This window comes from Diabrotica virgifera, chromosome 1 (genome assembly GCF_917563875.1).
Source record: "Diabrotica virgifera virgifera chromosome 1, PGI_DIABVI_V3a".
In the NCBI taxonomy this organism is placed as follows: domain Eukaryota; kingdom Metazoa; phylum Arthropoda; class Insecta; order Coleoptera; family Chrysomelidae; genus Diabrotica; species Diabrotica virgifera.
The window spans coordinates 42,437,251-42,461,646 of NC_065443.1; positions in this window are offsets into that span (position 1 = coordinate 42,437,251).

The window sequence follows — 24,396 nt, forward strand, 5'->3', positions numbered from 1 at the left end:
GTTCTTCGCAACAATAACAAGTTTTTTCAAAAGAAATAAATATTACTTTGAAATACATGGTGATTCCATATACATTTGGGTGTGTGTATCTACAAACTGCATCAATGGCGAATATGTTCCTGCAAAATGGCGAATAGCTTATATTACATCGATATTCAAAAAGAGAAATAAGTTGCAATGTAATAATTACAGAGGTATTTCCGTAAAAAATTCAGTAAGCAGGCTATATGGAAAGATAGGTATCTGATCGAACAAGAGTACAAAAATTGTGAAGAGGAAGCAAATGCCGTTTCCGAATCGGCAGGTCCTTACTCCAATAAATAAAGCTTAAAATAGGACAAAACCTCGCAATTTTTACAAAATGGACCGATTTGCATGAAATCAGTCGGATTTTGAATTAGGTTCAGCTCACCCTCTACTTCAAAATATATATTGTGCAGACAGGAGCTTTTTGCCTTATTGCCAAAGTCTATAAAAAAGCTTAAAAAGAGTGAAATTTTTTCAGATGCGATAAATAATGGTTGTCTAATACTCTAACTATAATTATTGACTATTTCAACCCTTTAAAATTTCATTTTTAAGGGTAAAAACTATCCCCAATTGCACAAATTTGCTTAAAATTGCTCAAAAAAGCTTTAGGAGGATAGAGTTTGGATCTAATAATTTAGGTAATAATGGTTTGATACTTCTAATATAATTTCTGAGTATTTCTATACTTTAAAATTACTTTTTAAGGATGAAAACTACCCCTCATTTCAGAATGGAAAAATCTCATAGGTTATGAGATTTTTCTAGTATTTTCAAACCCAAAATTTTCTTTTAAATTTCTGAGGACTGAGGATAGTATCCGGAATGGAAATCGAAACATCAAACAACAGTTAATTAAGAAATGTAATTTTCAGTAGTAATTGCACAAGAGCTCTAAAATTATTGAATTTTTCCCGAGTGTCACTTTGGCAGTTTTAATTTCACGAGCCGAAGGCGAGTGAAATTATGTCAAAGTGTCACGAGGGCAAAAATTCTATATTAATTTTAGAGTTCGATTGCAATTTGTTGCGATTATTTCATGAATAAAACTGTTCAAAACCAAAATTTTATTGTAATTTATATAAAGTACCAATTAGTGAAATTAAACACACACTTGTTATAAATATGTATTTGACGGTTGAAAGTCATCACTTTTATAATTTTTAAAACATTTGTCATTAATGTCACTGAATGTATTTTTTCGTAGCAACGAAGGGCATCTGACGTAATATGCTTAACGACGGGAGATTATCAAAAATTTTCACCTTAATTTGCATGTCTGTAGCTTTCTATTGGTCAGAATCTCCTATGAATGAAATAATCGTTACAACTACAATTGTGGCTAAATGTGGCACAAGAAAACAGTCTCAGAATCTTGCATACTCTGTAGTGTATATTTATTGTCAATAACTGATTGGCATGGTATAAATTCTTATAGTAACTTTTTGTTTTAGTTCAATGTCTTTCAACAAGTAGAGATGTCAAATCTACACACATTTTTCAATTATTTGATACCCTAAATACCTTAAGTAGATTATTATAAGTACAGACTTACCTATATTTAATAATTTTTAAAAAATTATATACAAATATATTAGAAAAATCCTGGTGAGCATCTCCAATATGAAAAAGATATCCACTTACAGAAATAAACACATCAGAGATGTTTCAACTTTCACCTTGAGCTGCAAGCGTAGATTCTTTCCGCCTAAAATTAATTACAAAAGTAGTCTTTTGTAATTAATAAGTAGTTTTAATTGAAAATACTGCCTGGGGTAATTGTGGGGTGGATCGAGTAGCCTTCTGATTACCACAGCCGGTCCCAAGCCCGGATAAAATGTAGAGGGTGATTGGCAAGGTTAGCAACCTACCAATCGTAAAAATGAATATTGCTCAAAGAAACAATGTGAAGCCTTGGAACCAGATTGATAATATGAAGACGATCACGGCAAGAAATAAGGACACAAGAAAAACCCCCAAAATCCAGATGAGAATAACCACTTGGAACATCAGATCGCTCAACATTAGAGAGTAAGAAATACCCCAAGAGCTAAAAGAGAAAAAAATAGATAAATGCATTCTTCGGGAGACCAAAAAGAAAGGAAAAGGCCAGTCAAAATTAGGCGAATACCTATATACTAATCTACATTGGAGTAGCAAAATAAAACAGGGCCAAAGGGGTTGTAGCCTTACTAATACACCAAAGATACAAAAATAACATCAAAGGGTGTCAAAACGTATCAGAAAGGATTGTCGCAGCAAAAATAAAAATGGAGAGGGAAAACCTCATGGAGTATACGGCCAGAAAATAGTAAGCCCCGAACAACAAGAGAAATATTATATGATCAATTGCAACAAAGTTAGAGGAAAGTTGGTAATACTGGGGATTTTAACGCTCGAATAGGCAACCAAGTAATACCCGGAATTAAACAAAATCATAATGATAATGTCAATAACCAAAATGGAGAACTGATGATAAACTTGGGCACTAATAACGAACTTCGAATAAACAACAACGTTTTTGACCACAAACATTAACACAAATATACATTCAATAATACCCCTTGAAAAAACCATCATACCAGCGTTAGACTTAAGCCAGCTTAAAAGTGAAGACCTACGACAAACAGTGCGAGAAGAAATAAACACCAGCCTCAGTGTAGTAGAAAGCCAAATCCGCAGAACAGACAACATAGATGAAAGAGGTGTGGATGACACCACAGAAACTAGAACTAATGGATTAAAGACGTAAAATAAAGAATAATGCAGAAAAATACAGAGAGGTTTATACGAGCATAAAGCAAAGAATATAAAAGGCCAAAGAATCATGGATTAAAGAACAATGTGTAGAAATGGAAGACTATGAAAGAAAGTATGACTGTATGACACATTCAATATACATAAAAAAGTAAAGGAAATTACAGGAACCCAAAGAAGACATCAAATAAGTTTGCTTAAGAACAAAGACGGAAACATTATTATAGATTTAACAAAGAAAATAAATAGATGGAGTGAATATATACGAGAATATATACGAGAAATAACGTTGTCCAGGTAAATGGTGAAATGGGACCTGAAATCCTAAAATGTGAAGTAGAAATGGCACTTAGAAATTACAAAACTGGTAAGACAAATGGACCTGATGAGGTTCCTACTGAATTGCTAAAGCTCTTGAATGATGAATCAATAGGTATAATATTGCACTTATTTAACACAGTATACAATATTGGTATTGTAGCTCAAGAGTGGCTGTTGTCTACATTCGTTATACTGCCAAAGAAATCCAATGCAAAAGAATGCTAAGAACATCGAACAATATCTTTAATGAGCCATCTACTAAATATATTTCTAAAAATCTTCCACAACCGAGTTTATCAAAAGTTGGAATCAGATATTAGTAATACACAGATGGAGTTCAGAAAAGGACTAGGTACTCGAGAAGTTCTCTTCGGTTTGAATGTTCTTACAAAAAGATGCCTAGACGTTAATCAATAAGTACATGTATGTTTTATTGATTTTGAGAAAGCATTTGACAGAGTACGCCACGATAAAGAAAGAGACATTCTTGAAAGAAAAGACATAGATAATAAAGATCTGCGAATAATTCTCAATTTATATTGAAATCAGAAAGCTAACATCAGAATAGAAAATGAAACATCACAATCAATAGAAATAAGTAGAGGAGTACGACAGGAATGCATTTTGTCACCACTGCTATTTAATATATACACTGAAAGCATCTGCTAGGAAGCTATTTTGCAAGCAAACGAAGGAATCGTAGTCAATGGAGAGGTTGTAAATAATATTCATCGAAATGGTTTTTCGTCATCTGCATTATTTTTATGATTGCATTATCAATAATGCTTCTAGATTCTTTTTTCAGTTGTGTTGTTTCGTCTCTTTTATTTATTTTGTTACTTGTCAGAACTAGATTTAAAAAGCACTTCAAAACATCATAAAATCTGTGTTTAAATGTATTGACTGCATCAAATCTTCCAGCCCAGCGTGTTGGATTGAGAGTCACTTTCGAGGAACAACTTTCAGACTGGTATGAGGACTTCAGTGTCTCTCAACGAACGATACTGTTCGTTGGGAGTTGAAAAAATATGAAAGTATGAAATATGAAGGTTTATTTAGATCAAATGCAGAAAGGGGTAAATCAGATTGCTGAGAAGATACAGAAAATGGAAAAGGTGGAAGAAAAATTGAAGGAGATAAAAGATGTCAAAAAGAAGAATACCATCTGGAAGTAATTGTATACAACTCTAATGGGAGCAGAGTCTAATTTGGTGGGGATATTAGAAAACGACATCCTGCACCTTTTATTAAAATCTTAAAAAACAAATTCCAACAGATGCAAAACTTCGAAGACTGCCAAGAAATTATAAGAAGCAATCTAAAAGACGGAGCTGCTTTGTGGTTTGAAAGCGAAGAAAATGAGACAATGGACTTCGTGGAGAGATTTTGAGACAACATTTTTTATAAAGGTGCAGGTGAAACAGGATAAAATCTATCATTGAAGTTAGTTGTTAGAATTAATATGTTATGGTACTTATTACTATCGGACTACTCGAAGTAGAACTTGACTGAAAGTACTTTAAAAAGTTTAATTGACCTCGTTACAGGCGTTGACGAGGCACTGCCCCGGTTGCCCCAATGGTAGTTACGGCCCTGAAGCATCCCTCTACGATTAAGAATGCTAAGAGGCTAAGTATTTAACACGCTATTATACGGTGTAGAGGCCTGGACTCTCAAACAGAACAACATAAAAAATATTGAAAGATGTTGTTCTACCGTCGAATGCTGAAGATAAGTTGGGTTGAAGGAATCACAAAGGTTGAAGTGTTAAAAAGGATAGGAAAAACCCAGAAATTTTGTTAACGATAAAACGAAGAAAACTCGAATATCTGGGTCAGCTTATGAGAGGACATAAATACGCATTACTTAAAAATATAATGCAAGGACAAATGAAATAGGTCCAGATGCGGTCGTTGCATATGCGGTCAAGGTAATTTTCGTTGCAAAAGCTGTCAATCCGAAATATTTTGGCAGGTAACGTTGCACTTGCGATCAGACATTTTACTTGAAAGCTAGAAATGTAATAATGTCGTAAATTAGTAACCACCCGAGTTATTAGCAGGCCCGGTCGACCCTATTGAAATATTTTAATCCGCTTATCTATATTTCGAACAATAGCTAATGAAAACAGTAATGACTAAACCACAATAATAATCCCCTCATTACGGATTTTTGGAAAGTTTGTATTTGCCTAATTATAAAGGTTGGGGGAGAATTACCAAAATCTGAATATAAAAACAAATGCATATTATTTGTATATAGTTAGTTTGAGAGATTGTTTAGTGCAGTACGTAACAGCTTTTAATAATGGAAAATTTTGAAGTGATTGAAACCACCAAGGGAAAACCTTCTGCTCTTCACGCTGGATATCAGTATCGAAAATATAGGAAGAATAAGGAAGATGTTGTAACTTGGGTATGTGTAAAAGAACGTCACTACAACTGTAAAGGCAGGATGAAGACAAAACTGACGGAATTACTCGAAGTCAACCAACACACTTTTGTCGCCGATGTAGCTCTCTTAGAAGTAAAAAAGGCTACGTACATTTCAAAAAAGCAAGCTCGAGAAGAAGATACTCCAACCCCAGACATTTACAGGGAAGAGTTCGAAAAACTATTTTCAAAAGGACTCGATTTTGTAAGTGAAATTCCTTTGTATGCCTCACGTAAGTCTACACTTTGTCGTTCAAGACATTTACAAACTGGTGTCGGACCAGAACCAGCGTCGTCTATTGAAATAGATATCCCACTTGAAATGTTGACATTAGAAGATGGTCAGAGTTTTTTGTGTTTTGACGACACTGAAGAAGGAGAAAGAATTTTATGTTTTTCGACTTCGAAAGCAAAGGAAACGTTAGCAACAAAAACAGATTTTTTTGTCGACGGTACATTTAAGAGCTCCTCCAAACAGTTTACACAAATATATACCATGCATGTTGATATGGGCAGCACTGACGACGAAACAAGAATTGTTCCTGTTTTGTATGCGCTTCTACCAAACAAAAAAATGAAAACGTATAGAAGGCTGTTTACAATACTGACAAAAAAACTAGGCGGATGGAAACCAACAACAGTGACGCTTGATTTTGAAGATGCTGTTATTCAAGCTCTCAAAACTGTTTTCCCAGATGTTAGACTGCATGGATGCAACTACCATTTTAATCAGTCGCTTTGGAGGAACATTCAGTCGATCGGACTGACAACACAATACATTAACGACGATAACGTTAGACTTCATTTAAGAATGTGTTCTGCATTGGCATACTTACCTTTGGAGCAAATAGAAGACGGGTGGCTAATTATTCAATCTGATTCTCCGGAAGATGAAAATTTGACAAAATTTTATGATTACTTCGTTAACGAATGGCTAGAAAATCCAGTGATTAGCATGAATATGTGGAACTGCCATGGCCTCCGACACCGAACAAATAATGCCGTGGAAGGATGGAACAACCGGTTAAACAGAATGTTAAAAAAACCTCATCCAAACATATACATTCTCATAAAAAATTTAAGAAAAGAAGCATAATATTTTGATTTTATATTAAATAGAATGTACTTAAACCTAGAAAATAAGAAACGAAAGAAAATGTATATTCAACTGGATAATAGGATAAAGAGTGCAACAGAACTATTGCAGCGCTCTTGTGATATAAAATCATTTTTGTTGTCCGTGGCAAATATTCAAAAATTTCACTAAAAAAAAACAATAAAATAAAAAAAAAATGACAAAAAAAAAACAAAGATAAAAAAACAGAAAAAATGGATAAAAAAAAGCTAAAACAAAGATGAAAAAACAAAAAATAAATAAACATGCCTATGATTCATCATAGCCAGTCCTAAGCCTGGATAAAATGTGAAGGATTTTTTTAAATGTTTGTACTTAACTAATACACATTAAATATAAAAAGACATGAAAGCATCTTAGGGAGGAAACTCCCATTTTTAAATTTTTAATACTTTTTAACATTTGACACAAACAGTAAGGTAGCCAATTTATATAGAAATAATCAACAATTCGCTAATATTTTATTTATGTGACATTAAGGTTTATTAAATCAACTATCTTCATTTTTTTTTAATTAGTGCACATAATCTCACTAAACTCTCAATAGAAGAAAGTTTTTTTATATCAAAATATTTTGGCCGTAATAAAATTATTAGTAAGAATTTTCTCCTCTTATCAACGTCTATGGTAAATATTATTTAAATCTTACAAAAATTTGGTTATAGAATTATTCGTGTGATAGTGGTAGAAAAAGGTAAAAATATTATTTGTTTATTAGGCAATGACCGCACATGCAACGATAAAATCAACATATTTTTGTATGACCGCAAATGCAACGATAATAGCCGTGATCGCAAATGCTCCGACCGCATCTGCAACGACACCAGGACAAATAGAAGGAAAACGGAATCCAGGCCGTAGAAGATTGTTATGGTTGCGAAATTTGAGAGAGAGGTTTGGCTGCACCCTAATAAACTGTTTAGGTCAGATGTAAACACGGTCAGGATAGCCTTGATGATTTCCAACCTCCGATAGGAGTGGCACAAGAAGAAGAAGAATCGCCCTGGACAAAGATCTATGATAGATTATGTTGTAACTATCAGAGATATATATCCGTCAAAAATATAATCGACGTAAGATGCCTCAACTCAGCAGATGTAGGTAGTGACCACAGCCTAGTATCATGTAAAATTAGAATAACCATGAAATATTTCACACCTAAGAGAGTAGCACTAACACAAACAAAAATCAAATACTAAGGACTAAATACGGAATCCACGGAATACTTATACAGAAAAGAATATCAGAGAAGATTCCTGATAATGGAGTATTAGAAAGCGATAACATCGAGCAAAGCTAGGAAAAACTCAAAAGTAACATAAATAACGAGATGGATGCGACTACCCTTCTAGAAAAAAAAAATATATTTCTATTATCTATTGTTGTATTAATACCTTTTATTATAAGTATATACCACCTTTTGTTAGGATATTCTCGTACTTTTATTAAGTCTTTGAAATAGGGCTCTATTTCGCCGAACTTTAATTACAATTTAAACGAAACTAAAGAACTTTCATAGACAGCCTTTTATTGCAGCTAAGAAATATCGGATATCAAATTAATCATCGCTAAGTTTTCCAATAATGTCGATAAAATGATTCATTCCATAATTTGTTTACTTTTTGTTGTAAAAGTTGGCCGAGAAGTGTTTGAAGAAAATATAACGTTCAGAAAGTCGAAGACTTTATAGATCGTTATCGTCACCTTGTGGCAAATGCTCAAGTTGAGGATTTATGTTTCAACTTTTCAAGTATATTTCAAATATAAAAGTACTGCAATCTGGAATTACTTTGGAAACTTTCGAAGCCGTTCAAGTCGTTTTGATTTGGAGTCCAAGATTAGCTCATTCCACTTTAAAAACTCTAATTAATTTTTAACAGAAGCATTGAAAGTTAGAAAGAATGTTCCGATTTTTAAGTATTGTATATTTTTATATGCTAAAGTAGGCTAATCCTTTTACACAAGCTTCAGGAGGATTAATCAAAAATATACACAACTGGATTTTAAATATATGAAGTAATTATTTTTAGTGCATCTTTTATCTTTAAAAATGTATGTCTTATAATACCGGGTGTCCACTTATATTTTCCCCATTTTAACTGCCTATAACTTCTAAACGGATCAAGATAGAAATATGCGATTTTCGCTGAAATGTTTTATTTTAGTAAAAGTTTTGTCTGAATAAATTAGGTTTATTATATCGCTTTTAAATAAAAAATGGCGGATTTAAAAAAAAGACATTGCTGACTACGTTTACTGAAACACCCAAAATATTTTTTTTGTAAATTGAAAAAACGGTCATTTACCATTCCAGCGATATATAGATTTTTAAGATCGGTTGTCAAATGACTGAGCAATTAATTTTTAAAGTGAGAGATGCAATGTGGAAATCACATAACATACATACTATCAATTTGCTTAGTAGAGTAGAGCGTCGATTATCCGAACGTCGATCAACCGAATGACCGCTTATCCGAACTTCCGACTTTTCGTGTAAAACGAAAATCCCTAAACGTAAGCGTATTGTCCTTTCTATGAAAAATAAACACGAAATTAACAACGAAATTAACAAACGGTTAGAAAGAGGTGAATCTTCAATCAATTTATCCAATGAATACAAAGTTGGTAGGCTGGTAACACGGATAAGAAAACAGAGGACGGACATAAGTAACCTTATGTTCCGGCTTAATTCTTCTGACGGATCCACAAATCGTAATACGATAAAACTTACCTTAAACACGGATGTAGATGATGCTGTATATAAGCGATTTACCCAAAAAAGATCCCGGGGTGAACCTATTTCTCCTCCCTATATCCCAGGGAGTTTTAGCTTTGTTGCATAGTTTGTGATGCCAAACTGGCACTGAAAATCAAATTTAGTATTTTTTAATCCATTCTGAAATACTTTGCCAGACACATGGTTAAAAACACGTAATACAGCAGCTCGTAAACGAGATTGCTTCGACAGAAGAAAATTTTTTTTCGATTTTTTAATTTTAATGCTGACAGATTTTTAATGCTGAAAAATCTTCATTTTGTTGCAAAAACAGCACTTTTTGTTTAATTTCTATCCTATTTGTTACTAAAAATACCTATACAAGTATGTATTTAAGTATGTAAAGATGTGTGTAAATAAGGCTTTCATTCGCCTACGGATAAATAGTATTGCTATATCAATACAGTTCGATTATCCGAAAAAATCGATTTTCCGAACACCCCTGTCCCCCAATTAGTTCGGATAATCGACGCTCTACTGTAGTTATGTTATTTAGTTATGTGATATCCACGTTGCACCTCTCATTTTAAAAATTAATTACTCAGTCATTTGACAACTGATTTTAAAAAACTTTATATCGCTGCATAGGTGAATGACTGTTCTTTCAGTTTACCAAAAAAAATGCTGGGTGTGCCATTAAAAAAAAATTAAAACAAAGTTTTTTAAAATCAGCCATTTTTTTTCGTAATAGAAAGCGGTATAAAAAACTCAATCCATTCAGACAAAAGTTTTACTAAAATAAAACATTTCAGCGAAAACCGCATATTTCTATCTTGAGCCGTTTAAAATTTATAGGCAGTTAAAATGGGGGAAAATATAAGTGGACACCCGGTATTATATTTCAAAACCACCCAACAAAATGCAAAATTTTGACGCCTGTCAAAATTTTCAATGTATTTTAAATGTAATCATTTTTTTTTCTAAACCTGAGAAAACTAATAAGTATTTTTGAACAATTTAAACGCAGAATAAAAGATTACTTTACTACCGCGGGCCGAAAGTCCCTTAGAATGAATAAAAAGTTTCTTTTGAATGAGTTACTTGAAACTAAAAATCACACTTAATTTTCTCTTAGTTTTTCACCCCTGTAACTTATTAAAATAAACATTATAGAAGTTTTCAGGGACTTTCGGCCCTCGGTAATAACATAATCTTTCATTCTGCGTTTAAATTTTTCAAAAATACTTAGTAGTTTTCTGAGGATTCTAAAAAAAATAAATCCCATTTAAATAGCATTTTTGCCGAAAATTCGTACCCATCCCCTTAATTTTAAATTCTCCTTAAAAATCAATTTATTTAACACCATAAATATTACAATACATTATGACTTCTACAACTTTAACACAATGACAATTATTATGCATTTAAAAATTTACAACTGTTCTGAAATGTCAACTTCCTATGTTTATATTCAGTGAGTACGTACAGCTCGGAATAAGTTCATTTTTTATTAATGGACGATTTTGGAAATTAATCCCGAAACAGGTCAATTTTTATTTTTAAATTACTATTTTTTGACATAAATATGATCATACCAGTGACGTCATCGATGATTTAAATGAGAATAGGGGTCGTGTGATAGCTCATTTGAAAGGTTATTCAATTCTCTATTCAGTAATTTATGACGAATACATATTGCTAATAAAACATATAATGGACTAATTAAAGATCTAAAATCTAACAACATCACGAGAAAAACCAAATGCAAAATATACGAAACCCTGATAAAACCGCTCCTTTATATGGATCAGAGACATGGACACTGTCGAAAAGCGATGAGAACTTATTAGGTGCGTTTGAACGAAAAATCCTCAGACACGTATCTAAGGGGATGAAAGAAAATGACATATGGCGCAGAAGATATAATTTTGAACTATACGCAGCATACAACGAACCTGACCTAATAACATCCATAAAGAGCGGACGTCTGCGCTGGATAGGCCATGTTGAACGTATGTTGGAGACTGAAACAACAAAACATATAATGAGGCAAACACCAGTAGGGAGAAGGTCAAAGGGAAGACCCAAACTTAGATACATGGAACAAGTGGAACAAGATCTGAAAACACTTGAGATTACCCACTGGAAGAACAAAGCAAGGAAGAGAACAGAATGGCGCAAAATCCTAGAACAAGCCAGGACCCAAAAATGGTTGTCGAGCTACTGATGATGATGATGATGATAATGATTCAGTAATATAACATAAATACGTAGGTACAGAGGGTGTCCAAAAAATATTTTTTTAATTAAGTTAATTCAGACAAAAAGAAGAATGTATGTAATTTATTTAAATTTACAACATTTTACTGCTGTAAGAAAACAGAAAATAATGTTTATTTGAAAAATAAACATTGCTTTCGCTTAAATTAAATGTTCAAACTGCTAGGAGGCAGGTGGATGGCAGCATTACCATTGAATTTAAGCGAACAACAATATTATTTGTCAATAAATGATTTTGAAGTTATACTTCTTTACGCGCGATGAGGGTGAATTTTTATATGTTAAAACCAGGCCCATACGCATCACCCAGGCGCATACGCGCATTATAACTTTGTTCTGATTGGATGTTCAAATGACATGTCAAAAATTATCCAATATGGCAGCTGTAGGACAGCTGTGGTTTGGAGGAAAAGGTAAAGGTAAACAAATGTATAATATATTAGTTTTATTGTTGTGAGGACAGAAACAAAACAGTTTATAATATTGTAGTGACTTTTAAATAGTTTTTAAAAGCAACAGGTACGTAATAATTGTTAATGTATCATGGGTATAAACCTACCTGTTTGATCTGCCAAAATACATAGTATGTAATACTTTTATTTATATAATTTGTTTACCATCAATATTCACCTAATATATTGTTTTCTTACTATATCTTTTGTTGTATTTTTTCAATTCTAAAGTCCACTTTACATCAACAATAATTGAACAAGAAATTGACAACAAGTTATTCAAGGTCAAATTTGACTTATACAAAACACAATTCCACATCCAATTTTGCCGTGAATAAAAATAAAATAAAGAAATTTGACAAAATAAAACATATCCAATTGTTCTATTTCATCAAATTCCTTCATTTTCTTTTACAAACCATACATTTTGTACTCGTCAAATTTGGCCTTGAATAACTTTGTCAATTTCTTGTTTAATTTATTGTTGATGTAAAGTGCACTTAAGAGGAAACAGTAGCGATCAACAGGTAGCGAAAACGCGTTCCAAGATTGGGGCTGTAATTTTGAATATTTTTTCGAGATATTTGGCACACGTATTCGTAATATAATAGAGAATGGCGTTACAGAGCCCAATTTGAAAAATATATTAATATATGGAAATTACTCTGTAATTAAATACAATGTTAAAAAAACGAGCCTGTACCGCCATTAATAAGAACAAAAAATACACTTTCTTCAAATAAACTTTTTTATCCGATGCCTAGATTTTGTGTCATTTTGGAACTACTAAAATTTTTTATTTCATTAGTAGTTCCAAAATGACACAAAATCTAGTCATCGGATAAAAAAGTTTATTTGAAGAAAGTGTATTTTTTTGTTCTTCTTAATGGCGGTACAGGCTCGTTTTTTTAATATTGTATTTAATTACAGAGTAATTTCCACATGTTAATATATTTTTCAAATTGGGCTCTGTACCGCCATTCTTTATTATATTACGAATATGTGTGCCAAATATCTCGAAGAAATATTCAAAATTACAGCCGCAATCTTGGAACGCGTTTTAGCTACCTGTTGATCGCTACTGTATCACCTTAAATCATTTCAATTCAAAATTAAAATAATTTGATCAATTTTCAAAATATCACAAGTTTAATGACGTTCTACACCTTCGGCAAAGAATTAAGGATTTGCATGAAATTTTAGTATGTTATAGTTTACTTAAAAAAACTAAGACTTGATTTTTTAAAAAATGTTTTACCGTGCCGTTTAATTACTATTAAGGGTCAAAATTAAGTTTTAACATGGGCTCTTATGGGAATTCTTAAAAAGTTAATAACTTTTGACCCAAATTTACGATTTTTAATTATTTGTGCTTAAATTAAAGGTACTTTTGTAAGGAATAACATATTAAAAAATGAGGATTGTTTACCGTATCATTATTAAATAAAAGTGAAATTACTGTTTCGAAATTTAACAAAGTTGGTAGTAGTGAGATCAGCTGCACTCATAATTATATCCGAAACGTACGTGCCAATTACATGACCTCGGTGGTCTAGTTGTTGAGTTTTCGGTCACAGTTCGAAACGTCCCGGGTTCCAATCCTCTACGATTCATTTTTTTTTTAGTTGTTTTAATAAAAATTTTTTGAAAGTGGTAGATAAGAAAGTTAGTTTAATATTTAAATAGAATACAATTACTTCGTTAAAATTATATAATAACTTCTTACGTGCGTACAAAGTACACACACATTCTTTTTTTTTTGTTCCTGACAGCTGTAAAATGTATTTTGAATTAAATACATTACATACATTCTTCTTTTTGTCTGAATTAAATTAATTCAAGTTTTTTTATCTGGATACCCTGGATAAATGATTATGTTAATGTTTATATTACTAAAGAGAGAATTGAATAACCTTTCAAATGAGCTATCACACGACCACTACTCTTGTTTAAAAAAATTATCAATTACGTTATTACGCCCAGATGGATGACGTCACTAGTATGATATAATATGCCAAAAAATCATAATAAAAATAAAAATTTACCTTTTTTGGGATTTATTTCCAAAATTGCCCATTCACGAGAAAATGAATATATTACAACTTTTACGTGCTCAATGTATATTTTCTGACGTTCCAGGCGTCACTATACATTTTGTTAACTTCGATAACATCTCCAATATTCTCGATCTATTGTCAAATATACTTTTTTTTTCGTCATGGGACTTTTTCTATGTGGCATCGATCTTACAGATCTGTCGTTACACTGCTCCCTTTTTTATAGTTATTCGTCTCGAATAACTGCTCGAAGCAAACGAGCTGAACAAGGTCCATAATAAGGAGCTGATCTCTCGATATAAATTATCGTGAATTTAGTTTTAGTTGAAAACTCGATGCGTTAGGTTAGATCGTTTATTTTCTGCAGAATGCTGTATGGGCCTTCCCAGTTTCGTAGAAGTTTCGGACAAAGTATTTTTTGACATATGTATAACTCAGACACCTCTTTCGAAAGTTGTTCCGGTAGCATGCATGTCAAACTTGGCCTTAGCTTTGTCACTTTCAAGCTTCAAACTTTTATGAGCAAATTCGTAGACTTTTACAATTTTTCTCTTAAATTTTCAATATACGTCAGGACTCAAAGTTGTTCCTAGCAGGTAGGCAAACTGCCTAAATATCATATTGAGGAAGCTATATTTCTCTTCCGGTGATCATCATCGATGGGGAATAACCGGTTGCTTCATGTTTGGAACTGCTATAGGCTAACAGAAATAGAGGAATTTAAGTATAACAATATTTTTTGAAGTTAAACTTCTTTACGCGGGATATGAGGGTGAATTTTTATATGTTAAAACCTACGATCTGGGCGCATGCGCATTATAACTTTGTTCTGATTGGATGTTCAAATGACATGTCAAAAATTATCCAATATGGCAGCTGTAGCACAGCTGTGGTTTGGACGGTTTGGTTATGTATGGTTGTTGCGTTTTAAAATTTGTGGGAAGAGAAACAACAAATGAAAGTTAGTTAACAGTTTTACTGCCTTTTTAAATAGTTTTCATATTATATTTTTGCACTACATCATAGTGTGAGTGCGATTTTCAATAACAAAATTACTGATAAAAACCTATTAGCTCGAAGACGTAGATAACTGTGGATAACATCAATCAACCGGGGCGATCTACGATCTCACTTATTCAAAACTAAAGAATCGGACAGTCCAGTACTGGAGTCTTTTACTACTGGTAAGGTAAGTGTTTTAAAAATAGTTGATCAAATTTTGTTTAAACATAGCCACTTTACACGATGCAAGTAATTGCGAAATTTACTGCACACGTTCTTGCAGCAAGAACTTCTGCAATAAGTTGCACCTAGCTTTGTGCAATAAAATGATTACAGGGTGCAAGTAATTGCATAAACTGACATAAAATAGACAGAAACTTTGACCTACGATAAATTTTAGGTCATGTTGTTTTTATAAATTAAATGTGATTTTTTGAGTAGAGATATCAGATATTAGATTAAAAATGTTAGATTATTGAGAAAATTATAATATGTATTATATATAACAAAATCAATTAATACCTAATGCAAGTATTACCTATAATACATTATTCATTTACAAAAGGAAACAAGTTGTTACAAAAGAAATAAAAATAGAAAATAGTTTCTTTAATCCTTATGTTGTATAATTAAAGTTATCCACCAGAATAATGCTATCTGTGAAGCGTGAAATTGGTAAAAAGTTCCTATAGTTTCCTTAAAAATTGTTTAGTTTGAAATTTAGGCTAACAGAATGTCAAAACAAACAGTGTAGCCTTAAAAGTTGCTAAATATCTAACCAAATTGCAGAAAAAATTGCATGAACATGTTCTATTTAGCTGCAACTTCTTGTAGCAAGAAGTTGCTGCAAGTGATTGCAGCTTTTCTGTTAAATTCTCGTGTGACGCGATGCAATTTCTATTGCTGCAAGAAATTTCGCAATTAGCTGCATCGTGTAAAGTGGCTATCTCGTACATTCACATAACAATATTATACATAAATCTATTAATTTTAGACGAACCTGCCTATTTAGAGGACGAAAATCATCCTGATCAAGTTCCATCACAGGAAATGGTACGCAAGCCTCAAAAAAGTGCGTAGGTAACATGATGTTGAAAGAATGGGGAGATTGGAAAAGAAGAAGTAAATTGAGAGTGAGTAAATCCAATAAACACATTTATCTTATGCTTTTTCAAGTGGATATAACAACTAAAAAATAAATAATGAAGAATGTTGACAAATTTGTATAGAAATGACAAGCTTTTGAGTGATTTGAACAATTTTAAAAACAGTCTTCTCCTCTCCAGTATAACAGATTTAATATTTTGATTTTTTGTTAAAAAATATTCTCAGCTGAGTACTGTGCGGTGGTAATAGACTGTCTCCTTCTATGCAATAAACCATCAGCTCATGTGATGCTCCAGCTACAATTTGCTTAACCCATATTTTATAACTTTTCCTCAGCTTTTCGCTTTCATGTATCACATTGTTGTTAGAATTAATGGTTCTGATTTAAGTCGAGTTGCAATGCCACTTTTTTTTAATAGCGTAGTTAACCATATATCTGTTATGTTTAAAGTATCCAAAAATGTTTCTTACGAACTTGGTGTTAGTGTTCTGCTGACTGCAAATTATATTCATATTTGCCAGTTTCACGTGGACTCATTTAACTTTTCTCTATTGTTTGAGAACATATAGACCGTCCGCTATAACTTTTCCCGTGCGGTACGATTCATTTTCAATCAAATTAATTTAAAACAGAAAGTGAAACGTACACCGAAGTGTGTAGTATATAGTATAGTATACAGTATACCAAATGTATATACACATCCACGTTCGTTTCAATTTATGTTTTGACTTAATTTGATTGAAAATGAATCATACCGCATGGGAAAAGTTATAGCGGACGGACTATATCTGCATAAGTATGCTCTACATAAATAAAAGTATGGACTCTATTTAAAATGATCAGCTATTGCTCAAAAATTATTAAATGAATGGAGTCATTCTTTTTTAGATAATTTCGATTTACATTTAATGTTGTTACATTTATCGTTACATCGAGGCCCCAATTCTCTCATTTACGTTAATTTTACAGTTTTTTCTAGTGTATTCTTGGTCCGAGTTCCTCAGTTTCTTCAAAATATTAATTTTGGAAACACTTGGATCCCTTTGTCTCTTCTTTCCGAGATTTTTCTTCTTTGGAAATTTTTTCTTAGCAGATGTATCTAATAATAAACTAATGCCTTTGATGCATGAAGGGGTTTCCGCTGTTGATGCTTCTTGAACATGTAATCCTCTGTGAACATCAGGTACCTTATTTTTATCAGTGGAAGTTAGTTCACTCGTAAATTATATAGATGTTACAATGTTTTTATAAAAATATTCATCAATTATAGAAATTAATAGTATTGGTAATATTGGTTACAAAGTTTTTTCCACAGAGTGATTCAAAATTTGCACTTACAATGAGGTTATTTTATTAAAAACTTTATATTATTTATAGGTCTGGATCTCGCGTATGAAAAAAAAGTTGATTAACAGCAAGCTGAAAATTTTTTATTAGCTTAAGGGTGTCTAGTTGGACAAGTTAAAAATTTGGAACGGTCAGACCACGAAAACGGCACATGTATTTTGTCCGACAGAACAGACTTAAACTCTCCGAACAGAGATTAAACTCTCATGCAAAAATCAGACTGGTATTTATCACCAAATTGGCGTTTTAATGAGTGGAACATGTAGAATATATCAAATGACAGGAATTATGACAGGTGATAAATAGCAGTCTGATTTTTGCATGAGAGTTTAATATCTGTTCGGAGAGTTTATGTCAGTTCTGTCGGACAAAACAAATGTGCCATTTTCGTGTTCTGACCGTTCCAAATTTTTAACCTGTTCCAAAATTAAAACTGCCCCTGTTACAGTGTTCCCATATATCAAAGTTTATCCGACTAGACACCCTTAAGCTATTAACAAATTTTCAGCTTGCTATTAATCAACTTTTTTTTTGGGATGCAGACCTATTAGGTACATAAGATAGGATAAAAGTTTTTAGATCAGAATAAAAGTTGTCCTTTATAGATGTCATTTAAGCAATAGTTGAAAAACATTATAAGTGGAGTTACAATGTTATTCATATCAGGTGTAGTTGTGATCTAAAATTTAAATTGGATTAAATTTTTTTGTAGGCTGAACAGATAAATCAAAAAGTTAACATAGAGGACAATGATGCATTAGCAACTGGCCTATCATCTCATACGGACAACACCACAGGAGAGTTTTTTTTTATTTGAACAATTGAGCTTCGCTTCAAAGAAAGTTGGACGCCTTGAAAAAAAATTGGAAACTCAGCGTTTGGACTTGCGGAAGATATTGAAAATGCTATAAAGTAGGGATATTATACGGGATTTGTATATACCTACTTTTGTAAATAATATATTGTATGATATTTTAAAAGAAAATAATGAGTACCACTAGTGTTACTACAAATGGCTAGTGATTTTAGTAAGTAATTTTGCCAATTTTGTAAAATTGGCAAAAAAAATAATTTCTAAATAGTTAATAATTTTGCCAATTTTCGCAAAATTGGCCAAAAACAAAAAAAAATATCTACTAAAAACACTAGCCAGTTGTGTCTGAGTGTAGCGAACCGATTATAACTCATGTTAAATTAAGGTTAAGTTTACACTTTTGACTTGCCTACTGATTTAAAAATATTTTTGTCGTCCTGTAAGTTGGAACCATAATGTGGAAAACTTTTTTATTATTCATTTTACGAAAAATAGTTGTTCTACATAAAAGGTTCTGCAATATCTAGAATCTATGATTCAACCATCAGATAGTAAATTTTATGGGTAAATACAGGTTATGTCAAAAAATATAAATTTCACTCAAGAGAAAAGTAGCTTTATTTTTACAATATTGAACATTGTTATTATGAAAAGTTAATTGGAATTAGAACTATATTCTAATATGCAACTACATCCTTCTATTTGAAAAAGAAATTATTTTCTGTTATTTCGATTATGGTAACTTTTGTTATTAATTTTACGAAAGAAAAGTTATTCTTTATAGAATGTTCTGCATGATCTAAAACCTAAAATATAACCATCTTATATCAAATTTTATCAATTTTGTATGAGGTATATAAAAAAAAATATTTTTTTATGACGACAAAGAAATATAACTTCTTACGTGCGTACACAAGTACACACACTCTTTTTTTTATTATATTCAGCAACAAACATTGAAAGGTATTGCACAATAGTAAGTTCTATTACACCTTTTGACTATTCCGTTTTCTGATTCACAATTTCGTCCTCGATCATAATGTAATTCTAATTGAACTCTATAATAGGACGTCTTGATAGGACGTGTGTTATGAATACTTCCGCTACAGTAGTCGCGTCTTGGTTAGAAAGGGCTACAATTTCAGGAAATTTTGAAAAATAATGTCATAGGAAGTGAACCGAGAATATCCACTGCAGGTCGTTCTTGCTCTTCGGAAAGATATTGTGCCATTTCATCTCGACTTCTTGTTCTAGATCAATTTCTACCGTTAGATAAATCGCATCCCATACACCAATCTTCTCCATCTCGGCAACAATTGATCCAGTAAAATATGTCTCGAACTCTGGCAAGTGTCCTTTTTACTTCACAATGTTTTCCAAAAGGTTGCTCTAAAGTACTTGCAACACATTAATGTGTGATGTTGCAAGTACCACCTATTGAACTGTACGTACCTCATTAGGACTTTTCCAATTCCTATATTATCCATTAGATCAGATTTTCCATTGTCCATTAGATTTATGTTTCAACTGTTCAGGTACCTTCTACTCCACTTTGGACTTGAGCCCAGAGTTGATTTTACTTTGCTGGTGAAAGCTACGAGTTCCTAAGGGGCAAGAAATCATACGTTCAAAATAAGTCCGGAGATTGCTAAACTGACTAATTCTAAGCAACTTTTGTTTTATAAAATTTTTTCACTACGTCAATACTTGAAAATATTCACAAAAAACAAAAAAAAATCATTTTAGACGGTTCTTCTCAAATAACTTCATCGAAAAGTATATCTAAAAAATGTAGCTTAAAACAAAATTAAAAAAATTGTGAACGTATGAAATTTGTAAACCCAGTACAAGCAGAGTTGTAGCTCATCAAAAGTATGTTCTTACGCGTCAAATTCCAAATCGAATATTTAAATGTGACATAACCAAGAAATGAAACTCTTTTCGGGGAATACTCATAAAAAAATTTAAAGTGTTTAAAAAAACACCTAATGTTGGTTGTTTTTTCTATTAATGTTTCTAGCAACAAAACTGAGCAAGTTAGGCTCAAAACAAAGTTTGTCTTTTTTTTTGGCAAAAAAAATCCTGAAAATCACCCCCTAATTAGCACCCCAAATAAACTTAATCATTACCGCTTTACAATTTACTTTAATTATGTATTGTTAATTTTGATCTGTGATTTTCACCGGTTTAAAGTGTTTACTTTAGAAAAAAAAATGGTTTTAAAGTAAAAAATTTCCGAAGTCAAAAATTGGTTTTTGAAATTTTGAAAAAAATTCCTTTTTTCAAAATAATTTAACTAAACACGTATAAATATAACACAGGTAATAGACTAAGGTAAAAAAAAAAATAAAAATCATCTTTTCACACAGACACACATAAGTGGTACGAAAAATCTTAAACAGCAAAAAAATGTAGGATTTGCATTTCTGAAAATTTTTATTTTTTTTTGTGTTTTTCTGTGGGACATAAACATGTAAAGATAAGACTGTTTAAAGAAAATTTGCATACCCTCCTGATTAGTGACTTGTTCAAGCCCTCTTAACTGCAACCCTATCAAAAAAGCCCTTTGAACCGGTGAAACTTATATGTAGATCATATACACGACACATGGATTTACTGTGGTTTAAAGTAAATAGTGTGATAGTTGGAAACGGAATAGTGAATGGAATGGCAAAAAATACATCTGAGATATCAGAAATCATAAACATTTTCAACTTCAAAAACCTATTGTAAGGAATGTTGAAGGGTTGGTATACAATTAACCCTTATAGTCCTTATTTAAATAATTACTGCTTCATCTGCTACAACATACTTTATTTACAAGTCTTTGAAGTGTATTATAAACAATAACATTATATCAGCCAAACCATTTCGCAATTCTACGTATAATAATATAATTTTTTCTCTCGTGTTTTGTCGTCTATTTTATATTTTATTCTTAACTCAAAACAACACGTCTTATGGGTTCACCTGATTTCAATGTCACTTCACTAATACTTATCTTATAAGGTTATTTAAAATTAACTTAAAACATATTATTCTATATAGATTGTCCTAATGATATTACATCTCCCTGTTTTAAAATGAGATATATTCCTCTTTCCCTTTTACAAAATGTTCATGGTTACCTAATACTTCAACCCTATTATTCAATACCTATTTTCAAAAATTAAATTTCCTAACTATCCTGATACCCTAAACATGTATATTATTTTTCCTATTTTAAACCGGTTTTTGTTTAATCCTAAAAATTGTTTATTATTATCACTAATTCACTTTCTGTTCCGTCTTGATTTTTAGTCTTTTCTCCATTCACAAAACAGTGTCCGCATAAAAACAGTGACTAAACCTATCGGGATTTTTAATATAGTCTTTTAGTGCCTATATGCATCTCCTATAAGCAGGGGAATAATCTAATCTACCTAACTAAAAATCTCGTATCTAACTAAAAGTCCTAAGCTAAGCTAATATTACCTAAAACTCTATTAAATAGTATATATATATATATATATATTATGGTATAAAAAAATAATTTAACGTTACTTTGCTATTTCATCTTATTATTTCAGTCTTATTTTGATTTATTTATATACACCTTACTAACTTTAGAATAATGTACCTATAATAAAAATGTAATCTCTCTAAAAATTTCTAATATTTCTCTAAAAACTTCTAATAACTCTTTTGTAGCTATAATAAAGATTTAATCTCTCTAAAAACTTCTAAAATGTCTCTATAAAACTTTCAATATCTCTCTTGTACCTAAAATAAATATTTAATCTATGTTTCTGAATGTCTAAAAATTTCACTTTCTGTGTCCCTTTGCTTACTATCTACTAAAACTTATTGTAAGATATTGTCTATCCTTAATTCAAATACTTCCATTTTCCACGAAAATTTAACCTGAATTCATTATCTACATTTAAAAAACAAGTTATTTATAATTTACGTTACTTTAGAGAAAAAAAAATTACAACTTTAATTCTTAGACATAATTCAATGATTAGCTACTTATTTGATATTATTCTTAATTCTGCTTTATTTTGACATTTCTGACAAATTTTATGTTCCTTCTTTCGTTTTTCCCACATATTTTAATAAAATTATTTTTTTTCTCTCTCTCTTCTTCTTGTCTGGTACTATAACTATATTTCTTCATTTTTCTCCACATAATAACACTTCTACAGTGTACATAATTCATCTTCATATACATATTTCATATAACAATCATATATCATTTATCTCATATATCATTTCATATAACATCATAATCATCACTTCATATACTAGCTCCGATACCTTCGTTTTACCTTAATAAAAGAGGTTTCACTCGGATGTCTTAGTTCTCCGCCAATATTAACCCGAATTTTCGCCCTGATCTGTACGCACCATTTAGGTGGTATAGTTAACTCAAAACACGAAATAGGTATTTTATGCAGTTCAAATTCTTCTAAAAATATCACAACCTCAATCCCTTGCTTTGAGGCCGTTGTTTATTCACGAATAATAATGAATAAAATAGGTACCCTTCAAAACACAGAGTGGGTCTTTAATAAGCGTTCAAGCTTCTATAAATCACTTAGTACCTTCCTAATTTGACAAGAGCCGTGGGTTTCTTATTGTCTCAAGTTGCCTCATAATATTTAGCTTATAATATTGTTAGTTCTTCTTCTTATCTATATAGTTCTTCTCCAAATTCCTTATCTCGACTCATCAGGTCGGTTCGTTAAAAATAAATTTTTTGCTTATAGCAATGTTTGTCTTAAGCTCTTATATTAACGTATGTCATCACTAATCATTATTCATTAAAAAAAATCTTTTATGTATCATTTATGACACAAAAATTATTAATTCAGGTTCATATCATACAAAATTTAACACAAAATCGATGAAAATGTACTAAATATACTCAATAAATATCAATATGTAATAAGATAACTGGCTAATAAAAATTCAAGAATAGTATACATATTCGACAAAAATTCGATAAAAATTCAAAAATAGCATATGCAAAAGTAGATAAAAATATTCAAAATAAGTTTATATCTCAAAATTCGATAGAAATTTTTGAAAAAAAATTCGATATTCCATAAAATATTCAAAAATAACCGTACTAAAAATCGAAATCGGATAGAGATTTTTCAAATAAGTTCAATAAAGATTCAAAATTAAATAAAAATTCAAGAATAGCATATATAATAAACTTCGATAAAAATATTCAATTCAAAAATCACTTCATGTTTCAAAATTCATAGATATTCTTAACAAAAATCGATACTTCATAAATTATTCAAAAATCAGCAAAGATAAATATTCAATGTTCAATAATAATATGTATATATAAAAAACGAGGGAAGCATTTTCAATAAAGTTAGACTACTTACATTTTAACACTTTTGTCTTTTTTTCACTGGGTTCGGTTCCTGGGTCCTGGTCTGGTCCATTTTCGGCCGTCGGTGTTTCCAATTTTTGTCGCCCATTTTCAGAAGATTCTCCCAATTAATTTACAGGAGCGCCATGTAAGGAATGTTGAAGGGTTGGTATACAATTAACCCTGATAGTCCTTATTTAAATAATTACTGCTTCATCTGCTACAATATACTTTATTTACAAGTCTTTGAAGTGTATTATAAACAATAACATTATATCAGCCAAACCATTTCGCAATTCTACGTACAATAATATAATTTTTTCTCTCGTGTTTTGTCGTCTATTTTATATTTTATTCTTAACTCAAAACAACACGTCTTATGGGTTCACCTGAGTTCAATGTCACTTCACTAATACATATCTTATAAGGTTATTTAAAATTAACTTAAAACATATTATTCTATATAGATTGTCCTAATGATATTACACTATTTTCTATTATCAGAAGTGTTGGCAGGGAAAGATGAAGGTCGAAATACGAAGATGTTCAGCAGACATCAAGAAATTTTTACTTTTCT